This window comes from Marmota monax, unplaced genomic scaffold (assembly GCF_021218885.2).
Source record: "Marmota monax isolate L192 unplaced genomic scaffold, Marmota_monax_Labrador192_F-V1.1 WCK01_AAM20220418_F8-fsc00307, whole genome shotgun sequence".
In the NCBI taxonomy this organism is placed as follows: domain Eukaryota; kingdom Metazoa; phylum Chordata; class Mammalia; order Rodentia; family Sciuridae; genus Marmota; species Marmota monax.
In genome coordinates, this window is record NW_026695211.1 from 1356120 (window position 1) to 1380710 (window position 24591).

The 24591-nt window shown below is 34.0% G+C and overlaps 1 non-coding gene across 1 annotated transcript; it reads left to right on the forward strand.

Moving 5' to 3' along the window:
• Window positions 1-19418: 19418 nt before the first annotated feature.
• On the forward strand, window positions 19419-19489 carry LOC124083855 (small nucleolar RNA U2-30). The gene has a single exon (XR_006848939.1). It is a non-coding gene; the product is annotated as a small nucleolar RNA U2-30 (small nucleolar RNA).
• The last annotated feature ends 5102 nt before the right edge of the window (window positions 19490-24591 follow it).

Here is a 24591-nt window from a genome sequence, read left to right on the forward strand (position 1 = left end):
CATGCAGAGAAAGAATTATGTCCACCTGGCAAAAACCAAAAGGGAACCAACACCCTTAGTTCAACAACCCACATACACCGTCCTGTGTGTTTGTGGAGCATGTAGGGAGATCATTTTTTGTAGTTTAAAGTAATTTTATAACTTCTCTGGAAACTTCCTCTTGGGAAACATGGAGTATTTGCTCTTTGCTGTTTAAATTCCAAGTGATTCAAGATTTTACACTTATCTTTATGTTATTTTTTTCTAATTTAATTACTTTATTGTCAAAGAATTATTAACATAGTTTTTTATTCATTTTAATCTTTCTAAAAATTTGTTAATTCTTGTTTTATATCCCATTATAGAGTCTATCTTGATGAACCATATGCATTTGAGAAGAATGTACATTTAGCTGTTGATTGGTAGAATGATCTATAAATGACAATAATACATGACTGATTTACAATTTTGTACATTCTTATGTGTCTTTGTTGATTTTCTATGAGTTCTATTGATTAATGAAAGAAAATCATTTAGGTCTCTAAATACAAAATTGTGATTTGTTTTCAGATTATTCCCTATATTTTTAGGGCTTTTACCTTCCTTTCTGGTTTTTATTAGATTTTTTTGGAAAAAATTTTAGAGTTTCACCTTTGTTCTTCTACTTTTGCATATCCTTAATTATTTTGAATGGCTGCTCTAAGAATTAAAATATACATATGGAACTACATAAAATCATACATACAAACTACATAAAATAGTAAACTACTCCCAAGTGGTATACAGAAATCTTTCCACCACCTAAAAAGGAATTTATGTTGCTGGTGGGATTGTAAATGAATACAACCACTAGGAAAATTAGTATGGAATTTCCTCAAAGATTAGGAATGGAGCCACCATATGATCCAGCTATATAACTCTTCAGTATTTATTCTGAATAATTAAAGTCATCATAATACAGTGTTACATGCATATGCATGTTTATAGCAACACAATTCTTAATAGCCAAATCTTGGAACTAGTGTAGGTGTCTATCAATAGATGAATGGATAAATAAAGTACACACACACACACACACACATGCAATGGAGTTTTATTTAGCCATAATAAAGAATGAAATGGTCATTTGCAGGAAAATGGATGAAACTAGAGACCATTAGGTTAAGCTATGTGGAGAGCCAATGAGCATCCAGTCATAAGGTGATCCTGTTCTGTTGGCAAAGCCAAGCCTGGGAAGCATTCATTGCCAAAGGTGAGGATGATATCATCCTTGACTCTCAGCTCTGATGCTAACAGTTATCAGATATCCCAGGACAATGGGTGTAGCGGGATAATTGCAGATTGTTCTTAACACTGCAACAGTAGGATAGGTGCTGCAAAATGTTTCTAGTTCTAGAAATTTTAGTGTACAAAGAAGCCTCTGACTACTTACAAGCCTTGACCAATTTACAATGCTTCTACAGTTTAACTTCCTGATTATGAGATCCTATATAATAAACTTGTGGAGCCAGTTCTAGGTCACTGTTTCTCCATCAGAGTACAGTTTCCTTCTGGGCCTTGTGCATGTGAGGCAAGCACTCGACCAACTGAGCTATATACCCAGCCCTGGCCCCACTTTTTTTGTGAAAATATTTCTGTGTCTTCTTTGTCTTTGTGTTTTTCTTCATCTCCCTTCACCTCTACTCAAGAATCCTTTGTTGATGCTATGTGGGTCACAGCAGAAAGGGCTCTAGAAACAACATTGAATAAATGTTGTACACACAATGGAGTTATACTCAACCATAAAGAAGGATGAAACAATGTCATTTGCAGAAAAAAATGGATGGAACTAGAGACCATTATGTTAAGCAAAATAAGTTAAATTCATGAAGCCAAAGGTTTTATGTTTTCTCTCATATGTGGAAGCTAGAAATTAAAAAGGAAAAGAAAGTTGCTAGGGATTTCATGAAAATCGAAGGGAGACCAATAGAATAAAGGAAAGGGGCCAAGGGAAAGATGATAGGAAGGAAAGGGGAAATACTTGGGAATGATATTAGTCAAATTATATTGTTACATCATGTGCATGTATGAATATGTAACAACAAATTCCACTATTATGTACAATTATAATGCACCAATAAAATATAGAAAAAAGAAACCTTTCCATCACCTACACCCCTTTACTCACCCTCCTTTATGTTATAAATGTCTCATGTATAACACTAACCAATAGCAAAACCTATCAGTAAAATTTTTGCTTTCAACCATCAGACATACTTTAAATAAATCAATTAGAGAAAGATAGTCTGTTATTTACTTAGATATTTATGGTTTCTCTTTATCTTCATTCCTAATGATCCAAGTTTCTTTCTGGTATCATTTCCCTTCTTTTTGTTCATTTTCCCTTTTCAATTTGTTTTAGAGAAGACCTGTTGGCAACAAATTTTCATACCTCTCCTCCATCAGAGGTTGTCTTTATTTTTATCCTTATTTCTAAATGATTATTTTGCTTGATATAGAACTCTAGTTTGGCAGTTCTCTTGTATTACTTTGAAAATATTATTCCAATTCCTTCTGCCATCCATGGTTTCTTAAGAGAAATCAGCTCTAAATGAAGTCATTTTCCCCAATTAAGTAATGTTACATTTTACTCTGGTTGCTTTTAAGATTCTTTATTTGGTTTTAATATTTAGCAGTTTGTTTATGATGTGTATAGGTGTAGGTTTCTTTGGGTTTGTCCTATTTTAGGTGCACTGACCTACTTGAATCTGTAGTCAATTCATGTCTTTCACCAAATCTGGCAAGCTTCTAGCTATTATATCTGCAAACATTTTTTTTCTACATGTCACTCTTTATCCTTTCTTTCTTCAATTTAAATAACTTAAATGGTAGAATTTTTATTATTACCTCAGAAGTTCCTAAAGCTCTGTTAATTTTTTAAAAAAATCACTTTGTACTCAAATGTTCAAACTGGATAATTTCTACTGAAGTATCTACTAATCTATTTTCAAATTCACTGGTTCCTTTCACCTTCATTCTGGTCTTAAACTCTTCCAGTGAAATTTTCTTTAACTCTGTTTATTTTATATGTCAATTTAAAAATCACAAATTGGTTCTTCTTTGTCTATTCTACTTCTTTGCTGGAAGTATCTTTCCATATTTCTCAAGAGTTCATTCATCCTTATTCATTTGGAACATTTTTACAATAGCAATTTTAAAACCTTTGTCAGAAAATTCCAACAACTGTGTAATATCAGTGTTGGTGTAAGTTAATTGTTGGTGTGTGTTAATGCCATTCAAGTAAAATTTTCCTAGCATACTGAGTAATTTCTCCATATACTGTAGAATATTTTAATGATCCTGTTATAGGATTCCGGGTCTTGTAAATAATGTTATTATTGTTTTAGTAGGAAATTAACTTGTTGGGTTCAGACCAGCCTTCTGTAGGTTGAGGTTTCATGTCAGTTCCAATTCCAAAGATTTTCCAGAATTGTTTACATCTGTCCTTTATGCGCACCACCCAGTGGCCAGCTATCTAGTCAGTGATCTATCCTGTTCTTCAGCACTCCAAGTCTGTAGTATGCTGAATAGGTCAGCTGTCAGCATCCCTGGCCATGGGTGAGTTTGGCGATTCATAAAGAATTTAAGAAGTTGGAATACCACTTTCCTTTCCACATTCTCCCCAAAATGTTATGGTTTCATGGGGCTTCCCTTTGTGGTCCTCTAGCCAAAAAATTAGAGTTTTATTTATCTTTTCTAGCTACACATTTCCTGTCACCTGTGCTGTATTTGGGGCCAGGTGACAGAAAGTTAAAAAAAAATCAAAAGGAGTTTGTCTCACCCTCTTGGGATCTCATCTTCTTCCATTAAAGAGAAAGATTACCCTTATGAGTGTTTATGCTACTGTGGATTGTTAGTATCTCATTCACCTCATTTTCTACCATGAGATTGCTTGGGATAGGGTGTGACAGAATTCAGAAAATAAAAAAGTGGGAGGTTTTCAGTTTTGAGCATTAGGAGACTGTCTTCCTCCTTCTAGAGCCAGAAATAAGGGATTCTCCTGAATCTAATCACTTTCTCCTCATCCAAAGCCTATTTCTATTTCTCAGGCTCTATTATCTTCATTCTGGGGAATATAAAGGGATAAAAGGGTAAACTCATTTCAAGTTCAATGTTTCTTTTTAATTCTTGTCTTTTTTTCCTTTCTGCTTGCTACCATTTAAATTTCAGAGCCCTCAAATAACTGTTCCTTACACTCTTTTCAAGTTTTATAGCTATATTCAGAGGGAGACAGAGTGGAGTTGCTTACTCAGTCTTACCCAGCACTAGAACTCCTTAGACATTTTATAGCTTTTGGCTCTTTGTTTAGGATTTACTTTTTTATGAGTTAGACTAGAAAGCCTATGAGATCATGTATTTTGTCTTTTTTACCACAACTATTCAGCCTGGCACATGGTAAATGTTTAATACAATTTTTGATGAGTGATGGAATGATTGACTAAATGAATAAATGATTAACACTGGGTGTTATGTATTAGATATTAAGTGTCACCCAAAAGCTCACGTGTGAGACAATGCAAGAAAATTTAGAGATGAAATGATTGGGCTTTGAGAGCCTTAATCAAATCAGTGCATTTATCCACTGAGAGGAATTAACTAGATGTTAACTCTAGGCAGGTGGGATATAGCTGGAGGAGATGGGTTGTTGAGGGTGTACCCTTAGGGTTTGTATTTTATCCATGCTGAGGGGAGCTCTTTCTCCCTTCCTGGTGCTATGTTCTAAGCCACTTTCCTTAGCCACACTCTTCTGCCATGGTGTTCTCTCTCACCTCAGGCCCAGAGCAATTAGTTTGCCATCTACAGACTGAGACCAACTCTGAAATTGTGTGACCTCGAATAAACTGTTCTTGTCAGGTCTTCTGGTCACAGCACCAAAATGCTGACCAAAACACTGGATTAGGCGTTTTTCCCACAATCAAAAAGCTATTGATTTATTATTAAGTAGTAATTAGTAATTTTTCACATTTCCTAAAAGAGACAGATATAAGATTCATATTTAACTCATGTGTATAACTAAAGCTACATATGAAAACTTACATTTCTTATAGATATATTCAACTACAGTAAATTGTAATTTCTTCTGCCCCAACTCCTACTGAAAAAACTGATAAGATTAACTATAAAATAATTTGTATTCAAAAGTATAATAACCATCAACACTTTAGCTAGGGAAAAAAAAAACTATCTCAGCAGACATTGCAAAAGCTATTCAAAGTGTCAAAAATAATCTATTCCCATAATGAAAAGCACATTTCTTTCATTGTATGTAGGAATGTGCTCAAAACATCCTAAACTTAGAGATAGATTTCGCTAGGAATCTTCTGTCTTTTGAGAGAAATGGACATTCTAAATAGTAGTAACCAGATTGGGACTCCTTACCATGTGACCATTGTATAACAGCCATTTTGCATGATGACTTCAGCATCTTTAGTCTTCAGTTGTAGCAGAGAAGGAGGAGGGCAATGGAAGTATTTTTTTTAAAATGCTGCTGCTATCAGCAAAGAGACCTAATAGATCTGCAGACTGTTGCAAAGCCAATAATTCACACAGAAGGTCATGATAGTAATTCCTAAAGGATGTTGTCTTTCCTTTATGCAGTTACTCAGTTGCATAGAGGGGGAAAAATCAGGGAATGAATAGACAATGTATACCTTGCCCCAAAAGGCAATATACAAAGCACAGCTCATTGTTAATAAACGTTAGCCCTATATATTTTTTTCTTACTTTTAACTCATAAATATTTTAAAAATAACAGAAATTTATAAATAACAAGGATGAGCTAATATCATTGCATGAGTGGGGTATATGGGGACAGGATGTTATCAATAGTAACTATAATTTCAGGCTGTTTCATAGTGTTATGCTCTTATATTCTCCATTTTGTGTGACTGATATAATTGGATCATTATATGAACAGAGCTTAGGGAGATTAATAGAAAACAAATAGGTCTTTTTCATATAACATATTTTCTCTATTAAATTTAAATTATATTATCTCCATAGTTTCCTTCTTCTGAGTACCTTAGAAGATTGAATACTGATTTTCTGCTAGGTCAAACTACTGTCCATGCCTTTAACCCTAAACAGTGGGTAACTTTCTCTTACCTCCCACCTACTCTTACTCAGAAATTTATAAATCCATCATGTCCAGAAAGGTACCATCCTTTCAGGAAAACTTGCATTTCATTGTATAACTGATGGAAATGCTTAGAACGACTTTCCTGAAAGACGAGCACACACATGATCGATAATAAATTAAGATACATAATAAATAAAGGTTTATGGTACTTTGAATGCATAAAAGAAGCTACACATATGATTCTCTAAAAGCTTAACCAAAATTAGAATATCTGGGCTCTAGTATAAACAAACTCTACTATTGACTATGAGATCTGCAGTATATCACTTATCTTCCCTAGGCCATTTTTTTTTATCCTGAAATTAAAAGTATCTATAACAATAATTTTATTTGGATGAGGAAATTTACTACTTCCAGAATATTAGGGACTGCTCTGATTTTTTCTCCCTGAGAATCAATTTTTCTGCCTGGATATTCAAAGAACTATGGATTCCTTTTTTTTTTTTTTTTTTTTTTTTGAAACAGGTTCTCACTATATTTCCCAGGCCTGTCTCAAACTTTTAGGCTCAAGTAATTGACTTATTTCCCATCTCACCCTCCCAAGTAGCTGGGACTTAAAAACATGGCTTAAAGAAACTATTTCCTTATTTGTAAGAGCAATGAGTTAACCAGAATATGTCTCAGTGTCATTAGTTCTAAATAATTTGTCCTGCTATGAATCATGTTTCCTTAAGACTCAGTATTTTCATTCATTTTTTAGAAGTTTTCCTCTATTATACCTCTAAACATTTTGCTCCAAATTTTGTACTGAAATTTCATTTTCAGCTGTATTTTTCTCACTTGCATATATATTTGTAATGTGCTTTCTAAGTTCTGAATTTATTTATTGTTCAGTCTCCCCTTTCATCTTATTCTTTGGTATCTTCTTTGTAGTTCTGCTTTTACTTGATTAAAATGCATTGCAAATTCTTTAAGAGCATGAATAATTTTGGAGCACTTTCTTCTTAAGTTTGAATTTTAGTCAAAACTAGTTCTTCTGGTTTAGATTTGGCTATTTTCACTCATTCTTTCCTTCTTTCTTTTATTCATTTTTGTTTCCTATTCTTATTTTATATTATCATAGCTCCTATTTTACTTCATTTCATCTGTCTCACACTTATCATACCTTCTTTTTATTCAGGGATATTTTGAGTGAAATCTCTTGACACCTTGATACTTATTTCAGATTATATTTTCCTACTTCTCTGTTCACTTTGAGTTATTTCAAGCCTTGCCTGAGTTTTTAGGAAGATTCAACATTTGACCTGAACTGTGTGAAACACTTGCTGGGAAATTTGAGCTCTCTTTCTCTTCTGAAATCCTGTGCCAAAGTCCAACATAGCCCAGCTTGTTCTCTGAACTCTTCACTGTTCCTCAGAAAACAAGAACCCTTGTCTTGGACCTGAATGTAAAAGCAATACAATCCTAAAGGTTTTTTTTCCTTGACTTTCCCAGTTTTACTTGTTTATTCCCTTAGTAGATTTTCTCCACAAAAGAGTAGTATTCGGGGAAATTCTCAAAATTTTATTGAATACCTTTCTGTGATAAGAGTTATTTTCTCCTCCATCAGAACCCCTGAACTGTTTTTCTTTCTGCTTTTTCTGCCACTCTTCAAGTTTATGGCTTAAGCTTATCATTTTCTTTGTTTTTTTACTTAGTTATTTTTTAAACCATAAAACCTAAACCACTTTTTTTGGATTAGTTAATTAGGCTTCAAGATAGAAATTTTCAGTGATCCTGCCTCCTCTAACCATTGTTTCACAATTTTCCATGTGTATCATTTTTAATTTAGTTTCTATTATTCCAAGCTCCCATTTGTTTTGTTTAGGATAATACTTGGATATTGTAATCAAATACACTGCCAATATAATAATGTTGTTACAACTCTTTGGAATCGTCTATATGAAGGTAATTATATCTATTGAGGTAACTATTAGGGGGTTCAGTGAGGAAACAATCTAGACTATGAACCTGCCTAAGTCCAATAGTCAAAGTATTAATACATGGAAAGTTTCATGCTTTCCGTTAAAACTGAAGCTGTACCACAACAAAGTTGAATGTATTCACATATGTCTTATTTTAATGCTGAAATTCACATAACCTGGGGAGATCAGTAACTTAACAGAAGTAGAATTTCCATATTTATGGCCAACTTTCGGAATCATCATGGTCTTTTTCCATCCCCCAGCTACTAGATATCTATTAATTGCTCTCTATCTCCACTCAATACCCACACATCCTTGAAGCTCAGTAAATGATTTGTGCCAAAATTTGAATAAGCTTAATCACAAATGAGCAATCACCAATTAAGTTTTGTTTATATCAGATATAACACCTTCAAACTTAAAAGCAAAGAGAAGTCATTTCAACCCTAAGAGAAGCCCTTTGTTTCATTTTTTATAGTGAATAGAAACTTGGGCAGAGAAAACTTACAAAGAGGCATTAATATTGGAAAATTCTGGGTCTGAATTACAGGGGAGTTACCTTTACAAAATTACCCAAAACTTCTGAGTTCATTCAGCCTCCATCAAGAGTCAAGGCTCTGGATACACTTAAAATTTGGAAAGAATGTGAATGCCAATCTGTTTAGTTTTTACACTGTATCTTTAGGAAAACTTCCTTATAAGGCTACAATTTATCCTGGGAATGATATAAATGGATGGCAGTTGTATACTGTCAAATATTTAACAACTGGCTCCCTTGGAAATGGATGAGGGAAACCTTTGATTGTTAGCTTTTACAGTGATGTAAATATTCTCCATGGCTAAATTCAAGCAACTAACATGGTGCCTCTGGACACCAGGTTGAGAATAGATACACCATAATCAACTCTCAAAAATAGTGGGAACAAGTTCCAGCATTCTACTGGAATAGCTTAAAATACAATATTGCAAAAGCTTCAAGATAGTTTAAGTGTAAGCAAGAGTATCCCATTCCTACTAACATTCTCTGTGCAATACTTTTCTGTTTGAAGGAAGCAACATTGTTGGAAAGTAAAGAAAAAGAAACTATTCCCTATCCCTAAGTAACTTTGGAATAATTCTCTATACTGAAAGCCTGCAAATATTTAAAATCCAAATAATATCAGTTTTGTCCTTTAGCATTCCTTTTTTTTAAATACAAAGTACTTCAGGTACTTGTATGAACAGCATTATCAAAATGTAAACTCTTATTATAACTTTTATCTTCTGGAATTACAGTTATTAATGAGGATTATATAAATACCTTTTATAAGTTAAGGCAAAGCCCACATATAATTAAACCCAAACAACTGTAAGAATAAATAACAGTTACTACTGCAAGGTTATTTCATACACTGCTCAATGACAACTGCAGCTGTGCCACTATTTAAAGTATTGCTGTGAAATTAATATAATGTATTATGAAAAAAATGCTGTGTGCAGCTCTTGGAGAAGAAGAAAAATGTGTGGGTGGTGGAGAAAAAGAGAAAGCAACAGCAGAGAACAGCTTTAAAAAGAACCTTAGCTATTTTGATTTATTTGTAAAGAATCTATAAAATCCCCTCAATTGGACACTTTTCCAAGTTCAATATAAACTCCCATATTCTTTTATTTCCCAATCAAAATTTAACTATCCTAAGCCTCAGTGCTTCAGAATGCTCAGATTTCCCTTTCAAGTTTCCAACTGACAAGTGATAAACGTGTCAAACTTGAAGGGATAACATCTAATATAAAAACTGACAACTCCTAGGAATAACAGTCTGTGTTTGGAGAATTCCTGAAAGCACAGTACCTTCATCCAACCTTTAAGTGGTAAGGCTCATATAGAAAATGAAAACTGTATAGCACCTGAGGTAAGAGGTCAAGGAATCTAGAAACTCCAGATGATCAGTTGGGTTTCCATTCACCCTAGGCCAGGCCCAGCTATTTTGAAAGCTTGGGAGAATGATTATCTTACCACAACTAGATCTCATTTGTTACCTACCAGCATCTCACATTATACTAGTTGGGAAACTGGTCTAGCCTAAAGGAAAAGATATTATTGTAACTTGGGTTCCCTAGGAAACTCCCTCCAAGATGAAGTTTTGTATGCAATACATTTACTAAGGAGCATTCCTTGGAACCAATGATTGTGGAAAGAGAAAAAGGAAGGAACAGTGGACAGAAGAAAATGTTGAGCTACAATTCAGAACTAATGACAGCTTCAGCCAAACTCAAATGGAGCTCTGGAACCAGTGATCCCACATAGTAGTCCTAAAATGGACCATTGGCAAAATGAGCAAAGGTGGTGAAAAATCCAGCTCATATATATTATAATATGTGTGTTCTTTCCATGGTGTATGTTGCTCATTTCCTTCAGGTCAACCATATACTTCTTAAGATAAATAACATATATGCTATCCCTTCTCATACTTCTCTATACATACCCCACAGTATCTGAATGAGAAAGAGAATATAATATCATGCATATGCTTGAAAAAAACAAGGAAAATATGTGAGATAGAGATATCGGTAAGTAGATTCCTGTAAGTATTCCAGATGGTTATTACTGAAGATCTAAAAATTTACCAGAATGATATAGTTCATGAAAAGATTAAGAACAATTTTGCATCAGTGTTTCTGTTTCCAGAGAAATTGCTGGTGCCAATTTCTGACTTACTTAAGACCTTGGCTTTCTTGTGCAACAATATAGAAAGCAAGTGACTGGGAAAATCTATTAAGAGTGGGGGTTATCAATGGCATGAAGAAGCTTAAAGCAGATACATGTCTGGCTGCCTTTTATTAGAATAAATTGAAATTATTTATCTTCAAATGATAACAATACAAATGGAAACACTTGGCAGTTCCCTTGAATATATAATGAAGGATTACCCTCATACCCACATTTATATCCTGTAGTGTGCACAGCACTGCGAAAAGGCCACGAAAGTGACAACTCCTTAATTAGTTAGCTCTCAGTGACAAATTGGGGAAACTTGCTCTGGAATCTGCAGGGAGGGAGGAGATGGTAGATTGGTTTAAAAGTCTCTCTCTTTTCTATATTATGTGTTTCACAAAGCATGCATTTTTATTTCTTTGTTAAAGATGTACAAACCTAAAGAAATAAGATTCACTAAATACCATGCTAAAAACCAAATGAAGGGTTTTGCTTCATTTAGTACCTGAATCAACACTACTTTACCTATCAAGTTAGACTTAAAACCTCCTTTTACCAATTTTTCCTGTGATATGAGAAAAGCAATTAGAACCAACTACCAAATTTTATTCATCAGTGCCCTTCATCAGCAAGCTGTCTGAAAAATATTAGGTAATTTTCCTTAAAATGTTACCCTGTAAGCAGTTATACCTTCTTTCTGGAGTTATGACTCAAATTATTTATTGAATTATATCAAATTCCATACAGAATTTAGTAATGATAGCTGTATGCAATAATTACATGCTACATTGCCTCCAGTGGAAACCATGGTAACTGATAAGTTACTGTTTCAGTCTCCCACCATTGCTGAGAGTGGCACAGAGGAAAAATATACCCATCATCACATGTAGTCTATTTGCAGATAACTGTGGATGGAGGGTTATTTATTAATAATTAAATGAATTCTAATTATAGTCATATTTCCCCCAAAGATTGATTTATACATGCAGTAATGAAAGATGGTAAGGGGAGGGAGGGAATAAGAGAGAGAAAGGAAGACAGACATAAGGAGATTAATAATACAGATATTTTTAAATAGCAATTTTTTCTTTTGTAGGAAGAGCCATAATGATAAGAACAAAAGTATTTCTTTGGAAACCTGTTTTTTTTTTTTAAAAAAAAAAAAAACAATAAACTATGGACTTGGTTTTCAGCCTTGGTTTCCTCTAGACATGGACAAGACTTGAAGAATATTCCCTCTAGTCATTTACATTTGAATTCCACTCTAAATCTTTCAGGATAAATCATCTAGCCTACCCTGGAATACATTATGTGACTGGAGACTCACTACTCATTTCCCTGCTGGATGTTGTCGTTAGAAGGAAAAATCTTCAAAGTTAATAAATTAAAATGTGCTTCTGGAAATCTGGCCATTCCGTCCTTATATTGTTCCATTTGGGACTATCCTAGACAATTCCACACTTACTCCTTTCATGGACACTTTGTATTTAGTCTTCCTTCTACCTGGAATGTTCTTCCTCTGCTTTTACATGGTTGGCTCCATCTTGTTACTCAAGATTTAGGTCCAATTTCATCTCCTCCAAGAAGATATCTCTGACCACTTGACTCCCAGAATTAAAACTGTTTCTCCAAGACTCTCTTTATCATCTGGACATCATATACCATCAATATTCTAAAATAATGTCAATGTGTTTATTGATATGTATATTATCTATACATATAATGTATCACGTACCATAAAGCCACTGGGTTGTTATCTCCTTGAAAACAGCCACTTTTTTTTTTCTCAACAGTAATCCTAAAACTTAATTCTTTCTTCAATACCCTGTGTAGTATTTTCCTTCCCCCAAAATAAATGGTATGATATATTTGCCCTTGATCTTACTCTGCTTAATAGTTTAAAGATATGTACATTTCAATAATAGGTACACAGAGGTGCTCAATAAATACCTAATGAAGTAAAAATGAGTTAAATGGATTAACCAATTAAATTTTTAATAGCCCTTTTTCCTAGTAGCATCCCTCCAAATACTTGAGAAAATTACCCTACCTTACGTGTGACTCCTCTCAAAACCATACATTCCTAATTTCTTAAATTCTTTCTGTTGGACCTGTTTTTGACATCTCTTAATACTCCATCATGTCTCTCAGACCTATCAGTTTATTAATACTCAATATTAAAATCTAACATACAGAACTACATAAGAGTTTTCCAGTATGATATAAGTAATGCAGATATGGTTAGTGACAGACATGACCAAAATAATGCCATCCTGTGAAGACCTGATCAAGGCACTGGTCAATCAGCTAGCCATCCAAAATGTTATTACAACCTTGGCTTTGTTAACCTGAGGTAGGTGTAATACAATTCAGTCTTTTTCAAATTTTACTATGCAAATACATCATTTAGAATCCCTATCTCTTCTCAGTTATATTTCAACTCTGCTTTAAAATCACTGGCAATGAGATTAAAGCAAATTTTGTCAAATCTATAGAAATGGGGCAAAGCCTGAGATTCTACACCTCTAAAAACCTGGTGTATGGCCCATAGTTTAAATAACAAAGCTATACTGAAATGCTGAATTGTAAATAAGAGCTAAATATGAACTGAAACTTATATTTAATAGTAGCATTCATGGGAAGAATTTCGTTGGTTTTCTCACATATATAGATAAATATTGTTTTGTAAAGTAGTCAAAAGAGTTAAATAAGATAATGAATACAGTTGGCGCATAGTAGGGATATAACAAATATTTTGGCCTTCTACCAATGGAAGTTGGAGGCTTATATTGAGTTTATAGTTACAGATAAAAAGCTGGCATTTTTTCATAGAAATGGCTTCTAAGCCAAATTTTCTCTCACCCAGCATTTGTACACTTGATTTTTTTTGAACGTAAATATAAGATTTAACATTTATAACCATTAAATTTCATCTTGTTAGCTTTGGCCAGAGCTCCAGCCTGTCAAGATTGTTTTGAATTAAGATTCAGTTACTCAGTATATTAGCTATTGCTCCAAGCTTTATGTCATCTGCAAATTTGATAAGTATGCCTTCTATGTCATTATATATACCATTAAAATGTTGAGTAGGACAAGACCAAGGGCAGAGATATTATGTATTTTATTTGTTTTGAAGGAAGGAGTATGTATAGGGTGGGGAGAAGAGCTGAAATTGTTTGGCAGACTATAAATTCATTTAACTGAGTATCATCCAGTTCACATTTCTCCATTTTTCCCTACATAGATCCCATAAGATATTTTGTGAAATACATTAATTAAATAAAACACACAATACCTTTGGAATCTTCTCTTTCAATCTAAAACTCAAAGTAAGATGTAAAACAAAATAGTTTGGTTTGACTTATTCTTAGTGAATATACTATCTCCTATTAATCAATGTTTTCTAATCAATCATAATTTCAGGAAGCAAGAATTAGTATGAGAATCATTGGTAGCATATGTATTTTTTGATTGGAGACTAATTAAACATTTTCCAAAACTCTCAAAAATGTGCTTATATTATCATATGCAAACACCTTTTCCTGTACCCTTGTATATAATTAATCTAGTTCTGAAGACAGATTCATTTAAAGCAGGTAGGAATGCCTCATTCTTCATACATCTTGGGGTTTACTTTCTTCTTAATAATTTCTATTCCACTCTGTCTGCTTTTAGGACCATTCTCTTCTAAATAAAAGAAAAACCTAATATAGATATTGAGTAATTCTGATTATGACTTCTTCTATAATACATCTTTCTTTTGAAAATGTCCTTAAAAATCTAGACTGATAAGAGATCTTTTTAGCCACCATAGATTTTATAAATGGCTACCTCTTCAGCTACTTGTTATACCTCCCTGTCCCTTCTCATTTATATTGCAGCTAGTTTTTAAAATGTATTTTTTATTTTTAACTGACAGACATTTTATATTTCCATCTTGTGCAACATGATGTTTAAAGTATATATATATTTTGAGATTGTTAAATTTAGCTAATTAACAAATTCAAAATCACTGGAAGTGGATATAAAACCTTCTTTTCCTTTTTGCAAGCATTTTTGGAACACTTATCTTTTTATTTTTTAAAAATTGTTCTATTTTGACATTATAAAATTACACCTTCCCCATTCATATTCATGTACAATTCATATACAATGAATTAGTTAAAAATAGTTGGAATCAATTTATTTAAGCTTCTGTGATTTACCAGCAAAAGAAAAAAGACTAAATTATTTCCCACACACATGCATGAATGTACACACACATACACACACACACACACACACTTAGGTTCTATCAGGTTTCTTGCCTCTCCACTTGTCTTATCTGTCTTCTTTCATGGGTACCTTTTCAGTAGCCTATGTGGTAAACATCAGTGCATTAGGTGACACTGGCCCTTCCTGAAACCCAGTGATACTTACAATAAGGGAACTTGGGTCAACATGAATTGCAAGTGCTTTCCTCAATAAAGGAAACCAAGTAGGTGTGTAGGCGTGTGTGTGTGTGTGTGTGTGTGTGTGTGTGTGTGTGTGTGTGAATGTATGAAGTGGTTAAGTTAGCTTTGTTTTGATGGCAAAGTAGAGCAACCTAAATAAATGAAAATACCTATTTATCTAATTCAGTCAATAAAAAATAATATGACTGTATATTAATAGGGAAGGTATAATTTTACAATGTGGGTTCCAGGAGGAATGGTGATTAGTCCATGGTCACACATCTAGTAAGAGAGGTGGAGTCTGCATGCCACCTCAGCATAAGAGACTCCATAAATCATGTAGATCCAAGATACAAGTGCTGGTGATATGTAAAGAGAGAACCATAGAAGGCAAGGGTGCCCCAGAGTTTAATGTAATGTAGAGAAGCACACAGAGAATGGTGCTTTATTCTTTTCAAAGTGCACTCATATTCATGATATTCCTTTCTTTCTTAGTATTTCAAAATTTTACTGGGTTCTAAATTTTCCATCCGAAGTATAGAGGCCAGAGGTTTGACATTGGCTAAGAAAATAAGCTTGGATAATACATAGCCAGCAGCAACAAAGCCTTAAGAATTTCCAATCACAATACAGGAGTATTTCATGGAATCTCCAGATGCTGTCTTTGCCAGTGCTCTCCACTGGAGACCCATGAAGCTGGGACTGGGCAAAGACACCTTTCCTTACATGCCTCTGAAGAACCAAATGCTTCTACCATCTTGCCTATCAAAAGAGTTGCATAGTCATGCCATATGGTGCTTGCTTCTGCCTTCCCAATCTTTGTTGTCTTGGTAGAAGCTAGATCACATGAATAACATCAGCTGCAAAAGAACCTGAGTAATGTAGTCTTTACCACTTCCATTTGGGGGTCACTGGAAGGCAACTAGAAGCAGGTTCAACTGATTTTGAGCAAGACTCTTATTTGATACTTAGCAGAGAACTACATTCTAGATTCCCATTACATTTTTTTGTACTGGGGATTGAACCCAGGGGCACATTACCATTGAGCTACATCCTCATCCCTTTTTTAATTTTGAGACAGGGTCTTGCTAAGTTGCTGAGGCTGGCTTTGAATTTGCAATCCTCCTGCCTCAGCCTCCTGAGTCACCTGGGAGAATAGGCATGCACCACCATGCCTGGCTACTTATTACCCTTTCTAAGAAATTCAATTCACTCATGAAAACTCAAGGGATAGTTCCTGAGTACATTCCCCAAGGAAAAATGTTCAAAATTGGTCTCATCTTGAGGTGTTTGTTCTCTTCTAATATTATTACAGAGTAATGAATGCTTAGTATATACATCATCAATTTTGTATTTTCCATACAGCTTGTTTTAACAGCAATTAAGGGCTTTGTTGTTTTGTTTTTCATGTTTATAAAACACACCAATGGTGTTGAAAGGACAGACAAAGTATGACAGAGAAAGCAAAGACAGAACTTTCAATTCCATTAAGCATCTCAGAAACTCTCCTTTATTGCTAGCACAATCTGCTGCTGGCTTCAAAAACAATAACTGCATCTTTTCATTTTGCTCTCTTAAAAAAACATTTGCCCCTGTTCCCAAGGAGACAAATTTTCATTTTTTCTTATGCTTTCAAGAATTTATTAATCTCAGAAGTCAATTATTAGAAGCAAAAGGATATCAGTGAAAGAAAACATGAAGTATAGATCTGGGAGATAAATGAGCAGAGGGAAACTCAAGGGTATTTTAAAGTTATTACTGATTCTTTCTCCAGTGTGAAAACCAAAGGTTTACAATTCCTATATTAAAGCCTTGAGGTAACATTAAAACATCGTATTTTTATGTGTACAACTGAAGAAGGTTTGTGTGGCTGAATTCTAAAATTACCGCTAAAAAGGAGATTTGTGCTTTAGGGGTCTTACTTGCCTCTACTTAGGCCCTAAGAAAACCTTGGTGAATGGCACTGTCCTAAAATGTATTTTTTCTACTTATGATTGTTAAGATATAATTTTCTAGGTATAATTGCTATACTAAAATTGCATGAAATATATGAAATTTGGTAAGTTTGTACGTATGTATACATTCATGTTGCTATCACCCAATCCAGGCAATAAATGTTATCACCTCCAGAATTTTCTTGTATGTGTCCCTTTGTGATTGTGTGTGTGTGTGTGTGTGTGTGTGTGTGTTAAGAACAGAATATGAGATTTACCCTGTTAATAAATTTTAAGTACATAATTTTTTACTGCTAACTATAAACACAATGTGTACAGAAGATAGGGAAAAAACACTTACATTTTTATGCATCTACCCATATGATCCCATAGTTAGTGCCTACAGGTAGAGAGCACTTGCTTACCTTTTAAAGGTACACAGAGTTGGCCATGCCTTGTGATATAACCAACCCACTTCTCATTACTTGGAACTAACCATGAAATGAGTACACTACTACCTTATCTTTCTCCATTATGATTACAGAAATGAGGGAAAATAAGAATGACAGAGGAAGCAATAAGTGGACAACTAAACTTCATGACAGAGGGAGGCTGAGAGCATAAATGTTTTGAGGTATTCTCTGATCACTGTCATCTAATTTGCCACCCTCTATCTGTGGATAAATCCATAATCCCCATTCTTTATACTCTTGCTTGACCTTGGATCCTTCTTAGAATATTTAGCCTAGAGGGAAAAATAGGAAAGAAACTACTGCAATGTGGAAAGTGGTCATACCTAAAAGATGTATAGTTAAAGAACTGTAGGCATTCAGGACAGATTATTACATATACATGAATGCAAAACAGGCCATTTTCCCAAAAGTATATCTACCTGATAACTTCCTTATATATTTTTTTCATACTACATGTTCTATCAATAAATAGACATTGAACAATAAAGTACTATTCAAGAAAGTCCTGTTAGCCTAAACCCGTGGATCTACAGCATCAAAATCACCTGTAGATTTTGTCAAAATCTAGACTGCTGATCTCCACCCATAGAGTTTGGGATTCAACAAGTCTGAGTTAGAGCCTGAGCATTTACAATTCTAAGAAATATACAAGTGACAATAATGCTGCTGGTCTGAGGACCTCATTTTGAGAACCACTGCTCTACCAGTGGTAGTTTTAGGTCAGTGGTTCTCAATTCTTATTCCACATTAGAAACATCTGGGAATGTTTCAAAAACTAAAATTCTGAGGCTCTCTCCTACAGCAATTCAATTAAAATTCTGAGAGGTTCCCTGCCCCAGGATCCTTTGCTTGTAGTTTTTAATATTCTTTGGGTGATTCTACGCTGTAGGCAATATTGAAAATACTTGTTTTAGATAAATATCAACCAATTTCAGCTAAAATAATCAGGTTTTAAAGAGGAAAATACATTCGACCTAGATTCAGTAATGAATCCTGGGGCTATATGTACCCTTACATTTGCAAGTAATGACACATGGTTAATTTGTAGAAATCATTAATATACATTAAAAGGAAAATGGAAAATAAAACATTGTTCTACTCACATAGGAATGAATTTTGGTAGCTTGGATTAAAACTTGTAGCAGCAACATTATAGGAAAAGGTATATCTGGAACCACATAGATTGAAGCAAAAATGATATCTTTTGGGAAACTATATAGGAGGCCCAAAAGAAGTTGAGTTCAGTGATCATGAAGACAATGATGCTGAAAGCCACATGTACAGAGTTAGAATAATATTGTTTAAAAAACTGAAAATAGAACATAGTAATATTTCTAAAACAACCAATGTTTTATGAATGCCATTTTAAATATGTATGTGTACATATTTAAATACATTTGGTATTATCATTAGGCCACTTGACAAATCTGTATCCCTATAGCTTATATATCCAAGTCGGTGAATATTTTTTATTCTGCCCATTCATTAATTTGGATATCATCACATATACAGGCATAAACAGAGATTTTGGCTGAGAGAATCAAGAGATGTTTTGCTGGGAGAGGTGGTATTTTAGCTAGCCTTCATAAAATAAGTAGGTATTCATCAAGTAATTCAAGAGTAGAGAAGCCTTTCAAAAAGAGAGGACCACACAATTTAAGGAATGGTAGTAAGAAAGCTAAAGGTGAGTAACAAGGATGTCTAGCTGAGAAAATAATATATGATTAAATTATGGTGACAACATTAATGGAATAAAATTTTACTTTTATTCAGAGTATGTTCTATGCAATTCTTCTTCTTGTGTCATATCTCTGATTAGAAACATGAGCAATGATGGAAAAAGTTTTACTGCTGAACTTTGTAACTATGAAGGTTTCTACACTTGACCTAAGCTCAGAAATCAAACAAACAAAAAAGAAACCTTCTTAGTTATTATTCTTCACCTCTCTTCAACATTTTCTTCTCTTCAAAGAGATTTTGAAACTTTCAAAGATGATTCCAAATTGTGGCTTAACACCTGTATTGCTAAGCATCATCCAGCATTACAAAACTCTATGGTCATAGATGCCCGTGGGCACTTAGAGATCATGAAGAAAAAAATCACTTGTCACATGAATTTAGTATTCCAATCATCCATTGCCATATAACAAGCATCCCCAAAATAATAGGTTTATAAAATCTATTGCCAATAAATGCACTTTTCAAGAAATGTTAAAAGAATTTCTTAAGAGAGAATGAAAATAATATAGGTCAGAAACTCATGTACAACAAAGAAAGGAATAGGTAAAGGTAAAAACTTTTATTTTCCTTATTCTTCATTGATCTAATAGATAAACATTTGTTCAAATAATAACAACAATATATTACACATATGTATATGTATATATATGTGTATTTGTCTTGTATGCATATGTATGTGTGTATATTTGTGCATACAAATAGGTATATATGAGTGTGTGTGTATTCTTATACATAATTTAAATGAATGATAACAATAATAAAAAGGATGGGAAATAGAAATTAGGTTTGTTTTGTTATTATAATGTACTCACACTATAGTAGTATCTGACTGTCCAATGGATTGGTTGTAAATGTATCTTGCAAACTCTGTGATAAGACTAAAACAACTAACAAAAGAAGTATGATTGACATACTGAGAAATGGAAAAAAGGAATCACATAAAATGTTCAATTAAAATGACAAAGCAGAAAAAAAAAGACAATGAAGGACCAAAGGGGTTGGAGTTGTAGCTCAGTAGTAGAGTGCTTGCCTAGTATGTGTGAGGTACCAGGTTTGATTCTCAGCACTGCATATAAATAAATAAAATAAAGGTCCATCAACAACTAAAAATATTTTTTAAAGGACCAAAGGACAAGGGTAACAAATATAAAATAGTTACAAATATGACAGGTATTAATCCATCTATAGCAATATCTGCTATGAATGGCAAAGGTCTAAATTCACCAATTAAAAGACAGAGGGGCCTGGGGTTGTGGCTCAGTGGTAGAAAGCTTGCCTGGCATGTGTGAGTCCCTGGGTTCAAATCTCAGCACTGCATATTAATAAAAAATAAAGGCCCATGGACAACTAAAAAAATCATTCTTAAAAAAAAAAGACAGAGATTGTCAGAACAGACCAAAAATAGGACCCTACTATGTATTGTCTAAAAAGCAAGACCAGTTTAAATATAAACACATATATAGATAAAAATCAATGAATGGAAAAAGATATGCCATGCTAATTTTAATCAAAAGAAAGAGTATATAGCTACATTAATTTCAGACAGAATAAACTTTAAAGGAAATTTGTCAAGGGAAAAGATAAATGTTTTATAAACATGCCTTCAAAACTCATAGTGTAAACACCAAGAGTGAATTCTAATTCAAACTATAGACTTTGATAACGATTCATCAATGTAGGTTCATCAAATACACCAAATGCACCATTTTGGTACTGGATGTTGATAATTGCATTAGTGGGATACATTGTTTATGGGATATCTCTGAAGGTACTTCTCAATATTTTTTTGAATTTAAAAATGCTCTAAAAATTAAGCCTTAAAAATAATAATAGCCACCATTTATAGTACTCTTACTCTACACCAAACACTAGAAGTGATCATTTAACTCTCATTGAATATTTCTTTCTTTTTTTCTGAAGTTATTTATTTTTATTAGCACATTATATTTATACATAATTGTTGGGTTCATTTTGACATAATCACACAAGCATAGAATATAATTAACTCCACTTCAGTCCCCAGTACTTCCTTTTTCCCGCCCCTCCTCTCTTCTCTTCTTCCCCTTTCTCTACCCTACTGTCTTCCTTCTACTTATTTATAACATTTTTTAAATTTTTTATTTATATATAACAATGGAATGCATTACAATTCTTATTACATATATAGAGCCTAATTTTTCATATCTCTGGTTGTATACATAGTATATTCTCACCAATTCGTGTCTTCATACATGTACTTTGGATATTAATGTCCATCATATTCCACCATCATTTCTATCCCCATGCCCCCTCCCTTCCCCTCCCACCCCTCTGCCCTATCTAGAGTTCATCTGTTCCTCCCATGCTCCCTCTCCCTATCCCACTATGAATCGCCTCCTTCTTTCTTATAACCAGCCTAAGAAACAAATCTCAATTTTAAAGAAGAGAAAAGGGAAGCTTTCCTATGAGGGGCTTATAATTTACAAACCTCAAAATCATACAGCAAAACTATATAGATTTATGCTGATACCATAACAAATTACCACAAACATAGTAGCCTGAATCAGCACAAATATATCATTTATGTGTTCTGTAGGTGAGAAGTCTTACCTGAGCCTTATCAGGCTAAAATTAAGATGTTAGGAGGGCTGCATTCCTTCTGGATGGTCTAGGTGGGAGATATATTTCCTTGATGATTTTATGGTTCTTGGCAGATTCTATTTACTTAAACAGAGCAACTCCCTATAATTCAACTGTAGTGATGTGCCACTGAATCATTCTTCTGCTGCTATCTTTCTCTTTAACTATAGCCAAGAAAGGATCTCTGATTTTTAAGGACTCATGTGATTAGATTGGACCTCCTTGATAATCACAAATAATCTTCCTGCTGAGTCTGTGGCTCAGCGGTAGCACACTTGCCTAGCATGTGTAAGGTACTGGGTTCAATTCTCAGCACCACATATAAATAAATAAATAATAAAGGTCTATCAACAACTAATAAAAAAGAATAATCTTCCTATCTTGAGGTCCTTAACCTTAGTCACATCTGCAAAGTCCCTTTTGCCATTTATGGTAACATTTTCATGAACTCTAGGAATTAAGACATGGAAATCTAGAAAAAATACCATCATGTGATTTTATATTAAATCTGATGAATATGATCTTTGCCAGTAGACTATACTTCTAATGATTCACTATATTATATAAATTATGTTTATTTTAATATGCATGACATTCCATTCATATTAGAACAAATTACACTTGTCCCAGCTTTGCCCAAACCTATAGACTCAGACTTGCTGATACTTGAGCCAGTTCTAAATAATGACATAAGGGTTTCAAAAATTCTTACCTAACATTAAAAACAATTCATTTAATCATAAGCCTGAGATACCTCCATTTTGAACACATAGTTTTCACAGAGTCCTGACTAAAAAAATAAGATTCCTACATTCCACTGGACTGATGCTTCATTCCTGGCCTTGCCATGTTTGTACAGGTCACTTGACTTGTCCTCTATTTGTCTCCCCACCCTTTTATTTTTGCTGTGCTGAGGAATGAACCCAGGGTCTTGCACATGCTAAACTAGGGCTCTATCACTAAGCTCCTACCCTGCCTTGGTTTTGTGATTTTTCTTTCAGTCCCCTTATACTGACTAGGAGTTTTAACTACAAGGCTGCCAAATACCCTGAGCCTTACCAACTCCTCCTACTATGCTCATGTTCCAGGAACCTATCAAGTCTTCCTCCAACTGATATGGACAATATCTAACCATAATCCAAGGGTCTCAGTTATAGGAAAGCCACTTCCTGGTATGCTCAACTTTTTACTGATTACAGATACTAACTAAACTGGCCCAAGTTCCCCTAAGCCACTGACACTTAATCTGCTCATCATTCAAGCTATCAGCCCTAGTCCTAGCCTTAAAACTGCTTAGCTCCCAAATCCAACCCCATGTGCATTCTTTGTCTTCCTGAATGGCACCATTATCCACTCACACTCCAACCTTGGAGAAATTTTCAATTTCACTCAGCCTTTATGTCCCACTTTTAATCATCACATTGTGCTTACTGCCCTGAGACAAAGAATATAGAAGAAGAATTGGGCTTGGCAGGGAAAATTAACAGTTTTTGTTTTAGAGGAAAAAACCCACTTTTCACTCCCCAGAAATCCTTTCAGAAATCCTTGCCAATGATGTGCCCCCAGGCCAGGGGAAAAGTTTCTTTATAATTTCTGGAATGAAAGGAAACTGTTCTAGGTTCAGGGTGATTATTTTAATGCAAGGTATTCATATTCGTTCAGGATACTATTTACTTTTATCATGGTAGAAGAGATCCTTTTATTGTACTCCTGTCCATCAAGTTTCAGATTGGACAGAGTTCAGTCTAATTAAACCTACCAATATTAGGCTTGGTTCTACTTAAAGATTCATTCAACCACCTCCTCTGAAAGTACAAGCCAAATTTGTGCATATTTGCATCATAAGTCATATAATAAGATGCCCAAAGTAGTCACATATTTTACGAGTCAGCTTCTGGATTCTAAGACTGAATTAGCCTCTTCTTCTATTTTCCATCATATGTTGCCAAAACTATTATAGCATTTATAATATGGCATTGTAATGGTATGTTTGACCTTCCATCACAAGCAATTATGAACAACTCTAGAGATTTAGACTTTGTACACAGTAGATAACTAATGCATGTTTATTGAAGAGAAAGGGAATACAAGAATACAACCTATAGTGGAAATCACCCCTAAGAGAGCTACATTGTTCTAGCATATTTTAGGTATTCAGAGATTTCAAATAAAGGAAAACAAAGAAAAAACATTTTTTTCAAAAAATCTCCAGTTAATCTTTCTAAAGCATGTTTAAAAGCTGGTATCAGTTGTCTGTAAGTTGAATGTAAATTTATTATTCTAAATCCTTCACATTAGACAATTTTTTTATAGTGGTGGGCATCAAACCCATGGCCTTGCACATTCTCAACCACTGCTCTACCACAGAGTTATATCCTAGCCCAAACAGTTCACACCAGAGGTATGTGAAAAGAAAATAAGTTTTATTGAACCTTATAGTTCCTGAATAATAGGATTTGTAATCCTTGGATTAAATGCAAAAAAGCAAATGTGCTGAGATGTGTTTTTGACAAACTGATACCATTGGAATACACAATCCTCCTAAGTGAGGAGAGAGGTCAGGATTTCAAAGACTACCGTACTATGCCTTGCTTTTTTATGTGTCCCAAATGTTGAAATGTACCCTTCAGGATCTTGTT